Here is a 17,226-nt window from a genome sequence, read left to right on the forward strand (position 1 = left end):
AGAGATGACTCCTGCCTATCTTAGAATAATTTGCTCTGCTGAAGCCAAGGCGGTAGCCCTGGGGGAAGCTGTGAGAGTGTGTTAGAGCAGTCAAACCAGCAGGACCCAGTGACAGAGGAGCAGGGACAGTCTGGAGGGCATGGCTGGTGAGCAGTGTGTGTTGCTACATTACAGTGAGACCGGTGATGGGGGAAGACACATTCTAGAGGAAAGATAATGAGGTCTTCAGTTGTCTAGAGGAAGCAGAGTTTCTCCTGGAACTTAGGTCAAAAGGAAATTATTCTTGGTGTTCTTAACATAGGGAACAAGAAGCTATATGTGGGACATTTTCAATCATATTTTTCCAATCCATGCATATGGTTTATTTTTATGGATTATCCCTTGTGTAACTTGAGAACATAATAGAAACTAGTATCTGTGAAAGTAATTCTGTACGGATCCAAGACCATGTCATGCAAATAATTAGTTTTCAGCTACCTCTCCTGATCTAGGGTTATGTTTTTGAGTATTTAGGCTTGAGGCCAGGATCATAAACTAAGTTCAGTTATGCCAGTTAATGTCGCTTTGATTTCCCCCATTCCACCCAGTCCTCCTCCGTCACTCTACTCCCTACCTATGTCTCTCTCAGAAGTCTCATGGGCTAAGTATGATCCATCTTCATACAGCAACTTTTAAGTATCTGAAGACAGTTACCATAATTTCCCAAGTCTCTTCTCCTGTGTGTAAAAGGAATTAGTTCAAACTAATCTTCATTATGAGCCATGGCGCGTTTTTCAGAGACAACCAAATCACCCCCGTGCTACCCTCTAGCAAAGATATTTTGTGTGTCATGGTCTGTTTTAAATTCCAGATGTGTGGGGCACCTGGGTGGCTCAGGTCATGATCCTGGGGTCCTGGGATCGAGTCCCACAATGTGCTCTCTGTCAAATGAATAAATGAAATTCATAAATAAGTAAAATCTTTAAAAAAAAATCCCAGATGTGATCAGACAGCACAAAATATGGTGATCCTATTGCTATCAATGCAGCCCAAGGCTATATTAATATTTCGATTAACGCCAGTGTGCAGTTTTCACATGGACAGCTACAATGCCTAAGTGCATATCCCAAAGTTCACTATTATCCAGGTCACATTTGCATCTCGTTTGCCAAAAGTATGAAAGAATCTATCAAATGTTTCACTTAAGTCAAGAAACAGTACATTTACATCGTTCCCCCAATCTACTGGAATCATTTTCATAAAGCAGATAGAACAGTTTTGGATGTCTCACTCTTAATAATCCATGCTGACTTCATATAACAATCCTTGCTTTTCTAAAGGCTCACATACCACATATTTTAAAATCCATTCTACGAATAGATTCAGATTGATGTCATATTTAATGATCTATAGTTTCTGGAATTTATTTATCCTCCCTTTTTGAGTTCAAAAATAAATTTTTTCCAAGTTTCACGAGTGCAGCATGATGGCAGGTGTAGAAGGAAGGGCCGTGTCCTGGCAGCCAAGGGGCTCTGGGTTTAGACCAGCTCTGCTCCTAGCTAGCTGTGTGACCTTGAGCATATTGCTTGACTCACTTCTGAAAATTAAAGGTGTGGACTGTAGCCACTCACCCTGCCTCTTGCTTGGTGTCTTTAACATATTTACCTCTTTTTAAAAAAGATTTTATTTATTTATTTGAGAGAGAAAGAGAGCACGAGTGGGGTAGCGAGGGGCAGAGGGAGAAGCAGACTCCCCGGCAAGCAGGGAGCCTGATGCAGGGCTTAATCCCAGGACCATGGGACCATGACCTGAGCCAAAGGTAGACGCTTAAATGACTGAGCCACGCAAGCACTCCCATATTTACCCTTTTGATAAGAAATTACCTATATTCTTCTGATTTCAGTATATAGTCTTAGAGTGATTTGTCTCCCCTTGTTAATAATGGCTGTGCCACACTGAAGAAGAGTTCAATATTCAGGTTGATTTGTTTCCTTTTTTTCCAAAAAATATCTTTATTGAAATATAATTTATATACCATAAAATTCATCCATGGAAAGGGTACCATCTTATTGTTCTTGGCTTATTTACAGAATTGTACATCACCCCAGTCTGAGTTTAGAACATTTCAACCCTTGTTCTTAAGTGGACTCGAGTGAGAACTCAGCCAAGCATCTGTTCATGTTGGGGTGACAGACTAAGATCAAGAAGTCAGACCCTTTTTCAATTGTTATCCCCTTTCCTGGATTGTGTTTCCTTGTTCAGAAGCATAGCTGGTGCTTAGAACAGCATTGGTTTGTGTAGTATGGAGGAAAACTTTGGGAAATGCTTGTGCACCTTTTCATGGGTCCACTAAATGTTTATTCCCTGCATTTTCCCAGGGTTTAGAAATTACATGACTATTTCAATAGCCTAAAGAAATGGACTCTTAGAACCACAGGGACCTTCTCCCTTTGCTTATTCATCAAAACACACTGAAGTCTCTCAATTCATTAAAAAATATTCCTTGAAGCTGCCATGTACCACATTCTGGACATTCAGGGCTCTAGAGATTCAGGGGTGAATCAGATAGCTGTTGTTGGAGGATACTTGGGAAACATTGATTCAATCTACACAATTTTGGATAGAGATAAGATTATATATAGTCACCATAACAGTTACAGGAGTGACAAAAACATCTGTTGAAAAGGAAGTTTGTAGGAGGCAAAGGGCCAATTGCTTGATACTCAAAAATAGGAATATGAAAGACTGGCCTCCTAATGGAGAAATCTCCTAGGTCAAGAAGGCGGCTCTCAAGGGCTCTAGCCCCTCTTGCAGACAAAGAAATGCAAGTGCAGAAGCTGTCTGTACACTGAACACAGCTTTCTACTGGAGAACACGTATGGGCTATTCTGTCACTCTGGGTCCATGGAACAAAAAGCTTGCCAGCTATAGTCTCTCCCTGCTCTGGGAGAGCTCTGAGTGCAGTGTGTAAGTCAAGTTCTAACGGGACACAAATAGATGACATACACATGGGTCATTTGAGGACTCTTGACCCACTGTTTTTTAAGGCAGGGAGGGGAAACCACCAGAGATAGCAGATAGTGAAGGGACCTGAGGCTAGTCACAGATGGGTGCCATTATTACTCCCAGGATGAAAAATAGCCTTGAGGGTAGAGGACCCTTTCAGGAGACGTGCCCTTTGCTCTCCCCAGGAGGGAGGGATTAGATAGCTTCCTTGCTCTTCCCACTGTTCTCTGCTGACTGAACTCAGCTGGAAGCAGGAAAGCAAGGGTGCTCTTTGGGGTGATCCTTGCAGGTCAGTCTTCCAGAACACAGAGCAGGGTGGAGAGTGGATTTAGAGGGGGACAAAGGGAAGACATCCAGTGCATTGGGGAAATAGGGCCTCTCCCTACACAAACTCCTCTTCTTTCCCTGCCCCCCAATTCCTAATCTAGGTACTTGGTATATTATAAAAGGAAAAGCAAGGGCAGCAGAGGTCTGGAGCCCAGTATTCAAGGATTCAAAATCTCTGAGCTCCTTATGATATATAAGACACTGAACTTCTCTGAATCTGTGTCCTTTGTGGGCTGGTTAAGAGTGTGGGCTATCTGAGAGCAGATCTTATCTCTGCAACTTATCCTGTAATTCTCTCTCTCTCTCTCTCTCTTTTTCTTCATGTGTCATTCAATTCCATTTAAGAACAAAGTGCTTGAAGAGTACTCAGTGTTAGTAGTTTCTGTCTGCAGATGGGAACTATCTTACCTATTTCTTAGCGCTGTTGGGAGACTTAAGATGATGTGTACTGAAGGATCTCCAAGGTATACAGCATGATATAACAACACCAAGGCCACAGTCCTCCACTTTTCCTTTTTCTATCCTCTCTCGTGCCTTCTTTCTTTCCTATCCATTGAGCAAATGATTATGAAGCCAGACACTGTCCTGGGCACTGAGGAGCCAGTGGGGAACAAGTCAGTAAGGTCCTTGCAATCCCCAAACACACATCCAAGGGGGCATGTGGGTGATAAGTGAAGAACGAAATCAGTGAGCAAGGCAATGTCAGGTGGGATCAAGGGCCTTCAAGAAAGCAGAGCAGGCACCTAGGTTAGGGAGTAAGAATGGGCCTTTGGGTACAGGGCCTACTTAGTGTGGTCAGGAAGGTCTGCCTGTAGGGGGAAATTGAGCTGTGAATGAATAGAAAATTCTGGCATGGGAAGATTGTGGGGTCAGGTGGTAGAAGGATCTAGGCTGAGGAAACGGAAGTACAAAGTCCCTAACATAGGAGAAAGCTTGATGTTTTCAAGGGTGTAGGGGGGCGCCTGGGTGGCTCAGTGGGTTGAGCCGCTGCCTTCGGCTCGGGTCATGATCTCAGGGTCCTGGGATCGAGTCCCGCATCGGGCTCTCTGCTGAGTGGAGAGCCTGCTTTCATCTCTCTCTCTCTCTGCCTGTCTCTCTGTCTACTTGTGCTCTCTCTCTGTCAAATAAATAAATAAAATCTTTAAAAAAAAAAAAAAAAAAAGGAAAAGGGTGTAGGAAGAAGGCCAGAGTGCACTGCGGGACGAGGCTGGAGAGGTGGGCATGATCCAAATCTGTTTCTTCATCTTAGACACTGTCAAGGTAGGTGTGAGGCTTAAGGTGGCTCAGAGAAGACATGGAGCATTGCTCTGAGAAGAGAACCACCTGGAGGGCTGAAACAATAGGGGAACTGCTTTCCGAGAAGGGGGCACTGAAGCCTTGCCTTGAACCATGGAAGATGACCAACACAGAAAGCTGGAGGCAGGAAGTTCTTAGCCAGGGGTGGGGAGCACTTGGACACACAGAGGGGAATACACAGAAAGCTTTTGCAGGACAGGAAGAGAAATAATCTGGGCTGATTATTTCAGCGCTGAGGGCAAGTGCTTGGATTTGGTTCTCAGATCCACGGGGCATGTTTGAGGGGCTGAGTGTGAGAGCCACACCCTTGCCCTATCTTTCATCGCACCAGTGACCCACAGGTTCGGCCGAGATCTTAGACTATGGGACAGAGCCTGTTTACGTGCCCACCGGGCCTTGTGACTTCTCTCACACCCTCAGCTGATTCCCAGGCACCAGTCACCATCCAGAAAAGGACAAATCATCATATTTTCAAAGCAAATGAGGATATTAACTGGGGTCAGATGGTGGAAAGGGCTCTGGAATATGAAACTAGTTCTGCCCCTTTATTTATTTTTTTCACCTTTCGCAAACCACTTAATTTCTCTAAGTCACAGTTGCCTCATTTGTAAAATGGAGGCATTGCTTCCTCCCCGGTACGGCTGGAAGCATTCAGTGACATGAAGTATAAGAAGCTGTATTTCCACTCGCTCTGCCTCCAGCCCCCTGTGGCCAACAACCCTCTGCAAGTAGATTCCGAAGCTTCTTGGATATCCTGTGCTTGTCACTCAGAGAAACAATGCCAGAGAAGGTATCTGAAGAGCAGGCTTCCTCTGGGTTAAACCTGGCCAGCCCAATAAGCCCTCAGCCTGGTTTCCTTCCTGCCAGGTCAGATATCCAAAAGCAACGTGCTTGTTCTCCAAGACAACAGCAGATGCTTCTAGCAACAGAAGGGAGAGGGTCAGGCATTTTAAAATAGAAAGCAAGGTCAAAAAGCCCCATTTGGCTGGTAAATACTGACCTCTTGCAAACATTTTTAGAACCCCAAGTATAGTGCTGGCTCATTTCCATCAACCCTGTTTCAGAGTCTACAGATCTGTTTCCCTGCCTGAGTAGCTAGGCCTCGTGCCCCCAAGAGCTTATGAACGGGTCGGACCTGTGATCTCCATGCAGGAAAATGGTCTATGCATTTAGATGGAATATTTTGTAGTCTAGTAGTCTCTATTTGAATATTTGAGTGGATTCTTGCTGCACAAAATGTTTCGTTCCAACTCCAGCTCAGTGGGTTGCTAAGGTGAAAGCGCTTGTGATTAATTCTGTTCATAAACACACTGGAAAGAAGAAGAAGAAGAAGAAGAAGAAGAAGAAGAAGAAGAAGAAAAAGGCCCTGGTGTCTATTAGCATTTTAAACACTGTGACTTGGATTCAGTTTAATTATTTCCTCCCCATGGCTTTAAAATTGAAGGGCTTCAAAATCAGGAGTTACTGCTCATAAAGTTAATGACTTTCCCCTGGTAAAAGAGAAAGAGCTTGGAAATTAAAGGGCCCCAATGTGGTGGCTGTGTGAGGACAGAAAGAGAGCAAAGGGCACTGGATGGGGCCTCAGGAGTCCCAGGTTCTCCCAGCCCGCTCGGCTTCTCCTGGGTGTTTCCAAGTCATCATTACCAAAAACAGGGCCAACAGTCTCTAAAGCCTTTTCCAGGCCTGAAAGGATATGTTCTACCACTGTGGCAGTGATAATGCGGAGATTGTTGCTCTTGCCCAGGACCATAAATCCTGTAGAGCTCTGGAGTGCCAGAAGGAGCAGTTGCCTTGGTGTATTCACCACTTACTGACCATGATCTTGGGGAACAGAGGGCACCTCCTCCCTGAACGGCAGGAATCATTATACATTCTTAACCCCATCTCTGTCCGCCTCTCAGAACTGTTGTAAGGCCCGAAAATCACAGTCAGCTGATGAATGCAAAAACAGCTAAGCTAGAAGTGCTCCAAAGAGTTTGGGATGGTGAGATGTCTGGATAGGAGTGTGAGGTTAGGGCTAGGAGTGAAGGTGGTGAGGGTAACTGGTAAGTTGGAGAGGATGTGAGACAGACTGGAAAATGCTGCTCTCCCTCCCCTGCAGGTGGCAAGGGCTCGGGGGGAGCTAGCCTCCAGAGACAGACTGTTGTTCCCCGTGTTGTCTAGTGTGAGCCCAGAGCAGAGCAGACTTGGCCTCACATCTCTGCACACAGGAGGTGGCGCATGTGTGGGCCTAGGGGAGGTGGCATGGACAAATTGTCCTAGCTTCCCTGACAGCCTTATAGAACAGAAGATTCCGAGGAGCTTCTACATGGAGATGGAAGTTGTGCATGTGGTCGACACCTGCAGTCTGTCCTCAAGGGCCAGTCAGACTTTTTTAGACTTCTCCCTCCACTCCATAACCTTCCCCTCTGCCCCCAGGTGTATATAGGTGACAGGAGTTTAATGACAATGGAAGGCATCCTGGGGGGAGACTTCTCAATAGATCAAAGAAGAATGTGAAGGGTGTTTAAAGAGGAAAGGGTCTCATTTTTTCAACCATTCCGCACCTTTTCTTTCCATTTGCTTTGAAAGTATGATGATTTGTCCTTCTCTGGATAGTGACTGCTGCCTCCTGGAAATCAGCTGAGAGTATGAGAGAAGTCACAGGACCCAGTGGGCCTACAACTGGGCCCTGTCCCAAGGCCTGAGAGCTCTTTGCTCTGTATATTGATTTTTCGTGTTGTAATGTGGGGATGCTGTGTTTCCTTTGGATGAACTATAAGACTAGACATATTCCTGTAAGCAGGAGTAGGAGGCTCTGACGTGGGGGTGCTCAGCCTTATTTTCTTGGGTCCAGGTCACTGGGATTCTAGAGTAGCTTGAGAGCTTCACTCAGGGCAGTGCTAAGACCAACTGTCCTTCCTCTGTTCCCTCTGGATATAGAGATATTTGTTGTGGGAGTGAAGGGTTCCTTACCCTTTTTGATCTGTTTTTCTATCCCACTAATGACACTTTCCTGAGTCAAGGCTTCATCTGTCATCCGGGAGGACACCGGGTGGCAAGAATAAAAAGTCAGGTGTTGACCATTTTCTTTCTTTTGTCCATAATCATCATCATTGACACAGACACTGTTGGTTACCTGCTCAGCCTGAATTCCCTACTCTTCTGGGATGGCAGAGCCTGGATTTTGTTCTGCTGTCTCTCCTCTGTATAGCCACACACCCGGAGCAGGTGGTCCTATCTCCCTCTCAAAGACAATTCCTGATTAGTTACGGAATTCCATTCTTCTTATCAGTGATTGGTTTATTCACAGGTTGTGACCCAATCCTGGCCAATAAGATATGGGTACTTTCCCAGGAATACTCCTGGGAAAGATTTTCTGTGTTCTTCTGTCAGACTTTGCCACATCTGCACGTACTCTCTGGCACTGCAGCAGCCATCTTGTGACGAGCAAGAGAACTGCCCCAAGGGCAAAGCTGATGTGTTAAGGATGACAGAGTGGAAGGCTAGAGAGAACTTGGGAATTAGGGTTGTATTCAAGCCCCTGAAATATCTAACCATGAAGCCACACTACCTTGGAATATCTGATTTCTAAAGTTAGGCACGTGAGGGTACTCTTATTTGTAGCCAAAAGAATTGGACTTATAGGGAAATTGGCCCCAAGAGAGGTTGCACACAGCAAGGAAGTGGGGGACTGTGGGATCAGTTAGTTACCTGGCCAAAGGCACTGTACCAGGTATATGAGGTAGTGGGACTTGAGTAAATCATGGCATGGAGTTAATTATGAGTTAATTATTAGCTGCAGTCACCTGAAATGGAGTGAAGATAAGGTTTGGGAGTGTGGGGACAAAGTGGCAGCTCCCATATAGTTTTATAGAAAGCTTGAAAAAATCATATTCTGTAACAGAATGATTGCTTCTATTTGAGCTGGACAACTTAACAGGGAGAATGTCAAGTTCAAATTTCTAATTCAGATATAAGCTGAAAATCAGGAATTACCGAAGTCTAATTATGTAAGTTTGAAAGACTAAAACAAAACACCACAGTTTGCTCCTGCAAACTGCTGAATTACAAAGTTGTTAATATTGCTACTTTACTAAGTGTCCTATGTGAAAGTGAGGATATGCCTCGGAAAAGAGGTTTCACTTATTTGTGGAGCATAACAAATAGCATGGAGGACATGGGGAGTTAGAGAGGGGAAGGGAGTTGGGGGAAATTGGAATGGGAGGTGAACCATGAGAGACTATGGACTCTGAAAAACAATCTGAGGGGTTTGAAGTGGCGGGTGGGGGAGGTCGGGGTACCAGGTGGTGGGTATTATGGAGGGCATGGATTGCATGGAGCACTGGGTGTGGTGAAAAAATAATGAATACTGTTATGCCGAAAGTAAATAAAATATAAATTAAAAAAAAAAAAGAGGTGAGCCCCCAGGAGAAACAGATACCAATGGGAAGAGCTGGATGATGTATTAGTCTGGGTAGTCTCTCTCTCTCTCTTTCTCTCTCTGTCTCTCTTTACTTAGAGAGTAAAAGAAAGAGATTGATCTATTGTCAGGAACTGTCTCACGTGATTTGGAGGCTGAGACGTCCTAAGCTCTGTAGTCAGCAAGTTGGAGGCCCAAGAGAGCCAATGGTTTATGTTCTAGTCTGACTGAGAAAGGAGACAATCAATTTCCTACTTCAAAGACAGGTTGAGAGAGCGAACTCTCCCTTACTTTCTTACAAAAAAAGGCTTTTTGTTCTAATGGGAACTTCAGTGGGTCTGAAGAGGCTCACCCACATTAGGGGGAGCAATCTGCTTGACTCAGTGTACTGACTCAAATGCTAATGCTGTCTAGAAACACTCTCACAGGCACACTGTGGACTCACGTCTGACTGGACTCACGCCTGGACTCATATCTGGGCATCCTATGGCCCAGTCAAGGTGACATACAACGTTAGCCATCATAGGTGGCTTAGGGTCCTCTAAGCTCTCCCTTTCCCCGAACCTTCCTTGCTATGCAAAGCAGCTCTTTCCCCCACCCGATGAAGCTGTTTTCCTTACTAAAAGCTTTGCAATAACTGACTAAGGAGACAGCTCTCCTTTTTCTCAACTGCACCCGTGTCCCCAACCCCTGCCAGCATCTTTATCTAGAGCCATATCCCAGAGTATATCAGGGAACCAATTATACAATTAAACCCAAGAGGAGATTATTTTCACACCAAATGGTATTATAAGAATTTTCTAATTATCTCAGCAAAATTCTAGTAAAGGTTAACAGGAAAGAATTCTGAACATACAAGACCAAGGAAAGAGGAACACAATTATAAATGCAACTGAATTTGTTAATATGTGAGAACCAACCAGAGATTCTGAATAAAGTGTGTTGGTTCAGTATATTCTACCAATTTGATTAATTGCCTAAGACCTAGAAATAATAGTGGGCATTGCTAAATGAAAATAGTTGCCAGAACTTTCTTGTTATAATGAAGAGGAAGGAATTCAGAGGCCTAGGGAGGTGATAGTTTTAGGATGGATTTGTCCAGTAAGTTTCACTAAACCACACCTTAACTGCACGTCCCCTGATAAGGCCCAAAAGACACTCTCTTCACCAAAGCTTTGGGAATACTTTGGTTAGGGGAATACTTGCATCTTTTAAAAGCTATATAGTGAATGATCTCTGTGGGGCCAGGATGCTACCTTCTATTTTCCCCATGATGTTGGATGTGAAATCATATACTGAAACTTAACTTGGAATATATAGCAATCAGTTTAGAGAACTTACAGATGAATATAGTCACTGGGGGAAAAGAGGTACGTAGATTATTAGAATTATATGAAATAATGTAGCAATACCAGGGGCCTGGTTGGTGTTGGAAAATATGAATGTTCGTGGCCTTAGTCCACTTGGTCTTGTGTGCATGCCTGCAGGTAATGCACTCCTAGGAGCGGCCAGCAAGCCAGTTATAGGAGCAGAGAATGAGAGTGCTTAGATTTGTCTGTGGCTGGTACTTTTACAGATATGTACCAGAAAATGACAAGAGGGTGAAGGAGTTAATGGCATGGAAAGGGTCAAGCGTTAGGCCTTGGGGACTAGGCTCTAGGAAAGGAGGATGGAGGAGAGAGCGGTCAGGAGGAAGAAGGATTCAAGGATTATAGATCTCCATGAGGCTGAAAATGGAAGATTAGGTGTGATAAGAGGATGGCAGAGATTGACTAGCCACTTATCAAACCTGTTTGTTTTTGCTTCCTTCCCACAGATAGATTATTTCTCCCTGTCTTTCTTGTGAACACATGTCTGAGTTCTGGCCGGTGGACTCTCCTGCACCTGTTCTAGGTCTGGTCCACAGAACCTTCCATGTGCAACCCACCCTGCACTTCCCTTTCTTCATCAGCCTCGAAAGCCATGAGCTGGAGATGTTGGAGGCACCAGCTGGAAGGAGCCTGCATCCTTGAGTTGCTGCTTGGATGAGAACTGCCTACAAATCAGGGGCATCAGCCTGGGACTTTAATCGGGTAAGAAATAAATTTATATTGTGGTAAGAGGCCGAGATTGTATGTGTAATCTACTGCAGCAGCCAGAATTCTCTAACTAATACAGCTGTTTAAAAAAAAAAAAAACAAACAGGAGGGAAGTTTTGATTCTCCATTAGGATATTTTAGAAATGATACAGTTCCTGTTGATAACCAGCTGAGGAGTAGTGGTGTGTCTGATGTAAAGAGCAGGTGGATGCCAATGGAAGGAAAAAGTTACAAGTGTAGAAAATTAGAGTGCTGGATGTCAGCTTAGATATAAATGTTGTCCAAGAGGATGATGGGATCAATGGAGAAGAGTTGACTATGAATTAGAATAATCTGATATCAGTAGTACTGATTGGGTGCTGCGCATTTTGCCTTTAATCCTTAGAACCACCAGATGTGGTAGGCATTTCCATTAGCCTCTTTCATAAACGGCACCTAAGCCTTAGAGGGATTGAACTGGAATTCAGTCTTCAAATCTGCATACTTAAGTACTATATTAAAGATTCCCTGAAAAATATGGATTTAAAAAAAAAATCCTTCAATGTCCTAGACCAAAGGATTTCAAAATTTTAGAGCAAAAATCTCAGTCAAATATTAATGTCAAGATTCCTAAACAAGGTACATAGCTTAGACCCCCAGAGCCATAGTACTCTCTGAGAGTTGCCTTTATGCTATCATCGAGTCTTTTTGGTATTTTACTAAAGACTCTTCATTGAATTTCTTTGGATGACCACATCATCTCGTCCTCTGAGCTCCTCTACAGGGTCAGAGAGATGACGTGACTTATACCAAGCCTAGGTTGACCTAGTCAGGTCTTCTGATCCCAGCCCTGTACTTTCTATCTATGGGAGTTAGATAAGAGGTTAACATTTTTTTAAAGCTCTTACAAAGGCTTTTTCTTAAAATAAAAATGTGTTTGGAAACCAGTATATACAATGGATAGAAACAATTATGTATTATCCTCTATACTTGTTTGCATGCCAGTAGTATTTCCTAATAGAAAAACTGCTCTGCTTGGATGAACAAGGGTAGGCAGGATATCCCGTTTTATCTACCCTCTTCCTACACTAGCCCTAGAGACACCTCCCTGCTTCAAAACCTCTCTCAGCAGAGCACAGTTGACAGTGAGTGTAGCTTTGAGTTCTCGAGTGACCAGTGTGAAGAAGAAGGATGACTATTTAAAAGAGTAACAAAACTGACATGGTAAAACCAATCCATTGATTAAGAGAAACACAATAGAAGATTATTCCAAATATTCTGATTATAGTCCTTCATAAATATATACACACACACACACACACACACATACATATACATATATATACACACACATATATATATATATCCTGAAAACTTTCTATAAATAAGTACATACATGTATATAATGTATGTATAGAATATTTATTTGTTTTTAGCCCAGAAACTATAGTCTAAAGTATATATCCCAAAGAAACTATTCCATATACATTATAAGACTGTCAAGAGCATCGTTGTTCTCCATAACTCCTAAAAGGAGATTACGTACATACCTAGCAAATGTAGAATGGATAAGTATACTGCGGTACTTTGAGACATGGGAAAAATACAGAACTCTGAAAATGAAGAAACTACAGGAACATGAATGAATCTTACATGATATTGATATATATACAATATATTAGAGAGTATGTGTGTTTAGAAACTGTATTTCTGAGGAAATACACACAGGTTTAAGATTATAAAGGAAAGCAAGAAAGTGATTATAGTAAGAGTTAAGATGATAGTTGTCTTCCAGGGGCAGGGAGAGTATTAAGAAGGGAGGAAGAGAGGGGTGCTTGACCTGGATGGGGCTTCACAAGATTGTTCATCTGCCAAACTCTGCTATTTTATGCATTTTTCAGAAATTATGCTCTTCAATTAAAATTTTTTGAACCTCATACACACACTCGCACACAGACATACACATATTCTTTTTTTTTAAGATTTTATTTATTTATTTATTTATTTATTTAAATTTTTTATTTTTTATAAACATATATTTTTATCCCCAGGAGTACAGGTCTGTGAATTACCAGGTTTACACACTTCACAGCACTCACCATACACATATTCTTAAGGAGAGAAATCTTTGGTGGGTTTCCCTACAAAAGACACTGTGCACTGTGATGAATATCAAATATCATCAATATCACCTTCATATTCAACATAGCATGTTTTTTTCAGGACTGCTTTTTACACTGGTTCTGCAGGAATCACACCAAAGCATATCTGGTGGCTTGTCTGGTTTAAACTAAGATTAAATTCACAGAACCTAGAGGAAGCGATTACCAGATTAATTCTCTTTAGGAATAACCTGAGCCTTTCAAAGGTTTTCTGACCATGTTTTCAAGATGGGCTCTCCTGATAGGTTGCTGGGATGGGCCTGCTCTCAGTGCTAAGCATGAGAGAGAATCAGCCTCCCCCTCTGAGAATTGAAACATCATTAAAAAAAAAAAAAAAAATCTGCTTGAATGGAAGGCTGTTTCCGGTTTTGATTTAAGAGAGCTAGAAAGTCCCTGCCACCAGGCCCAGGATTTCATCTGGAAAGTAATTTTGAGTCTGCTTCAATTTATAGAAAAATGAAAAGTTGAGACTCCAGTTCTTTGCCATAAAGCATGGCTGTGATTATTTGAGCCTACACAAGCACCCAAACAAGGCCCAGATTTGATAAATTTAGCTTCTTGGAATACTTTTCAAGACAAAATAGGTATGAAATGTCCTTTGAGATACAGCAATGCAGCTAATTGCTCTGGGGTTACTGGCTCTGTTAGGCATCTTCCTAAAATAGCTTTAGTTTTAGGACAGTGGATTCAAAGCCTCTCTTAATGGTGATAATTAAAATTTGGGGTCAGGTGTCTATTAAAACCACTGTTCATAATAGTTCATAATGATAAAGTCCTGTCCGTGGCATCTAAGAGAATTCCTAACTTTCTGTTTCTTGGTGAAGATATATGTTCATCTAGCTCATTCCAAAAAAGATCAAGTTCTTAATGGGCACATTAAAAAGAAGGGGGAACCAGAGCTTATCTTTCTTTTATATCAATAAGAATTATCTGATCAATCAAATCAATTCCACTTCCATCTATAAGTCTCAAAGTTGTAGACTGGTGTAACTTTATTATGCATATCTATAACTGGGAGTATTAACAGCCAGTAGCATGTGACGAGTACATGCCGCTTAGTCCATAACTGAGTCTTCCCTACAGAGTCGAAGGCTATTGGAGCATCTCTTCATACGGAGCACTCACAGCATGGTATCTCAGGCTTTGGCAGTGATGGCCCTATGTGAAGTCATCTCCCCAAAGAGCATGGCCCCAGGCATTCTGCAGTTCTAAAACATCTGCTTCACCTAAAACCACCAGGAACTTTTCTTTGAATCTTCAGTTTTTCTACTTCAGAATGCTCTTTTCTCATCTGTCAACTCCACTGTTTCAAATGGAGCCAATTCTGCCTGTTCCAAATGTTGGGAAGGTCAGGAAGGCAAGACTGGGTAAAACCCTCATATGAATAACCCACATATTTCTCTGCATCCCTATTGAACTGTGGTTCCCAGGCCCCATTTCCCGGAGGGTTTGAGTTCTGGGGCTTTGCTCTAGTTCCTGGCATCTATCTCATGCCCCCCTTCTTATCATTTCTGGTTTAGACTCACTTCCCTGGCTTACCAACCCATGGCCTCCCATTCAGCAAATCTTGGCACTTTCTCTTGGTCTTGACCCTTGCTCTATGCTTCTGTAGCCGATCTGGGCCCACCCACATCAGCTGGACCATGCTCACCCACCCATTGAGGGAGAGTGATCAATGAACCATACATCTACAGTAGCATTTATCACTGTGTTTTAATATTTACATTGTGTTGTAGCTTTAATAGACTATGAGCTTCCAAGGGCAGGCATTATTATATGATCTCTGATTCTTCTACCACAATTCATGGCACAGAAGACAAAGCTCATTTTGTGAACAGTCCTGGCCACTTTGGGAAAAGGGCATGATGTTATTTATATTATTATTTATATTACTTATACTTTTATTATTTATACTTATATATATAAGTATATATATATATATACTTATATACTTATATTTAGTTCACTTATCAGTTGGCAGAGAAGGTCATTGGGGTTGTTATTTTATTCAGTTATTAATATTATGTGCTTATTATGTGCAAAGAAGTAAGTATAATACAGGAAAATACTTTCTTTTTGTTTCATAAAAATAAAAAATCATTTTCTATTGACTGTAATCCCAACTGGGCCAAAGAAGAAAAAAGAATGAAAGAAAGTCCAGTATATGTGTGTGTAGGAGGAGGGGTGGCCTGTGGGCTAGGAGTGTGCTCTCCCTGTCTAGCATTCCTCCTTGAGGTCCCTCCCCTCCTCCAGCTCCTGTCCCTAGTCCCCCAACCCCTAGTCTTCTACGATCAGCCTCCAACCATCTTTTCCTCAAGCCAGTGGAGACTCTCAACCTTTAGATGGTAGACTAGAGAAGATCACCTTTAAGGATTCTCCTAACCAGGAGATTTTCTAATTCTGTGAGGAAGTAATTTTTTGTCTGATTTTCTAGAGCAGCCTAAAACTACTACTGCCCTCCATTCCAACAAACATTGGTAATAAAGGCTTTCAGTGCTTGGGTAACAATTCCTTTAGAGGTACTGTGTTATCAGGGTGCCTAGGTAGCTCAAGATAATTAAGTATCCAACTCTTGATTTCAGCTCAAGTCACGATTTCAGGGTTGTGAGATCCAGGCCCATATCAGACATTGCACTGGGCCTGGAGCCTTGCTTGAGATTCTCTCTCTTCCTCTCCTTCTATCGCTTCCCTACTGCTCTCTCTCTTTTTTTTTTTTAAGATTTTATTTATTTATTTGACACAGAGAGATTCCAAGTAGGCAGAGAGAAAGGGGAAAGCAGACTCCCCATTGAGCAAATAGTCCAATGCGGGGCTCGATCCCAGGACCCTGAGATCATGACCCAAGCTGAAGGCAGAGGCTTAACCCACTGAGCCGCCCAGGTGCTCCCCTCTCTCTCTATCTTAAAAAAAAAAAAGAAAAGAAAGAAAAGTGTCTCATTCTCAAAAGCTCTTATGCCCCAAAGAGCCCCCACACATGAAGCCAAGCTCCTCTTGGGATAGTGCCTTTGAAACACCTATGCTAAAAGGCCTAGAATACCTGTACAGTGATTTGACTCTTTAATCATTGTGAGTTACTTACTAACCATTAGCTTTCCATCTAGATGAAGAGTCTCTTGGGATAAGGGCACAGTGAGTGGGAATTTCAAATTCTCCATCTTGTTTTTTTTCTGTTTTCTGTCCTCAGCAGTCAGTGCAATATTTGGTGCTGGGTGGGCACCACGCAGCCCTCTGTTGGCTAAGTGTATGTGTTTTAACTTTAGGGATATGACCCCTAATTAGTCAGCTAAGGACTAGCTCCTGTTCACATGACTTAATGAATCAGTGGTGGTTATATGAGCAGGGATTGTTGTAGGAAATGCCAGTCAATAATATAATTAGCACACATGGAAAGCAGCCCAAGCAGAAGACTGGCCTGATGAGAAATGTTAACTTCTGAAGCCAAACTAAGGATGTGGGTTAATAAGGAATTTTTGAGCTGCTTTCATAGGCAAGATGAAATTTGCACAAGAACTCCTTTCTCTTCCTACTCCTGCACATGAAGATTGACTTCTGTGTCTCCCACCTAACTTCCGTTCCCTCCCATTACCGCAGAGGAACCATTCCTGCTCCTTGTCCAAATCTGGTCCCTTCATCCATGTCTGGGTTTTCATTTCCCCAGCTTCTCACAAATGCATGCTATTGTCTCTTGTGTATTGGAGCTGTTCTTTTATTTTTCAAACATGTTCAGTTCTCATTTGCAAAAACAAGACACAGCTTTCTTTATCCCGTGATCTCCTCAACCTCCTTCCACTTTGCTGCCAGATTTCTAAAAGCTGTCCCTTGGTATTCTCACCTCCACCTCTGTCCTCAGCATCATCTGGCTTCTGACTCTTATCATACCAACAGACAGCTCCTGCAAAGGTTGACATTGACCTCCCTGTGACTGGTCCCAAAGGATGCTTTCAGGCCTTACCCATTTCACTCAGATTCATTCAGCACTGCTGACTGACAACTGCTT

The 17,226-nt window shown here is 42.7% G+C and overlaps 1 long non-coding RNA gene across 6 annotated transcripts in view; it reads left to right on the top strand.

Moving 5' to 3' along the window:
- Positions 1-17,226, top strand: part of LOC309841405 — a 444,569-nt gene that overhangs the window by 163,395 nt on the left and 263,948 nt on the right. For 5 of the 6 annotated variants that reach the window (XR_014299107.1, XR_014299108.1, XR_014299110.1 and 2 more), the window contains one exon: positions 10,827-11,082. This is a non-coding gene — a long non-coding RNA (uncharacterized lncRNA). The remainder of the gene's footprint in view (positions 1-10,826; positions 11,083-17,226) is intronic. The other variant, XR_014299109.1, reaches the window with a different exon arrangement.

The sequence above is a fragment of the Mustela nivalis genome (assembly GCF_964662115.1).
Source record: "Mustela nivalis genome assembly, chromosome: 9".
Taxonomy (NCBI): domain Eukaryota; kingdom Metazoa; phylum Chordata; class Mammalia; order Carnivora; family Mustelidae; genus Mustela; species Mustela nivalis.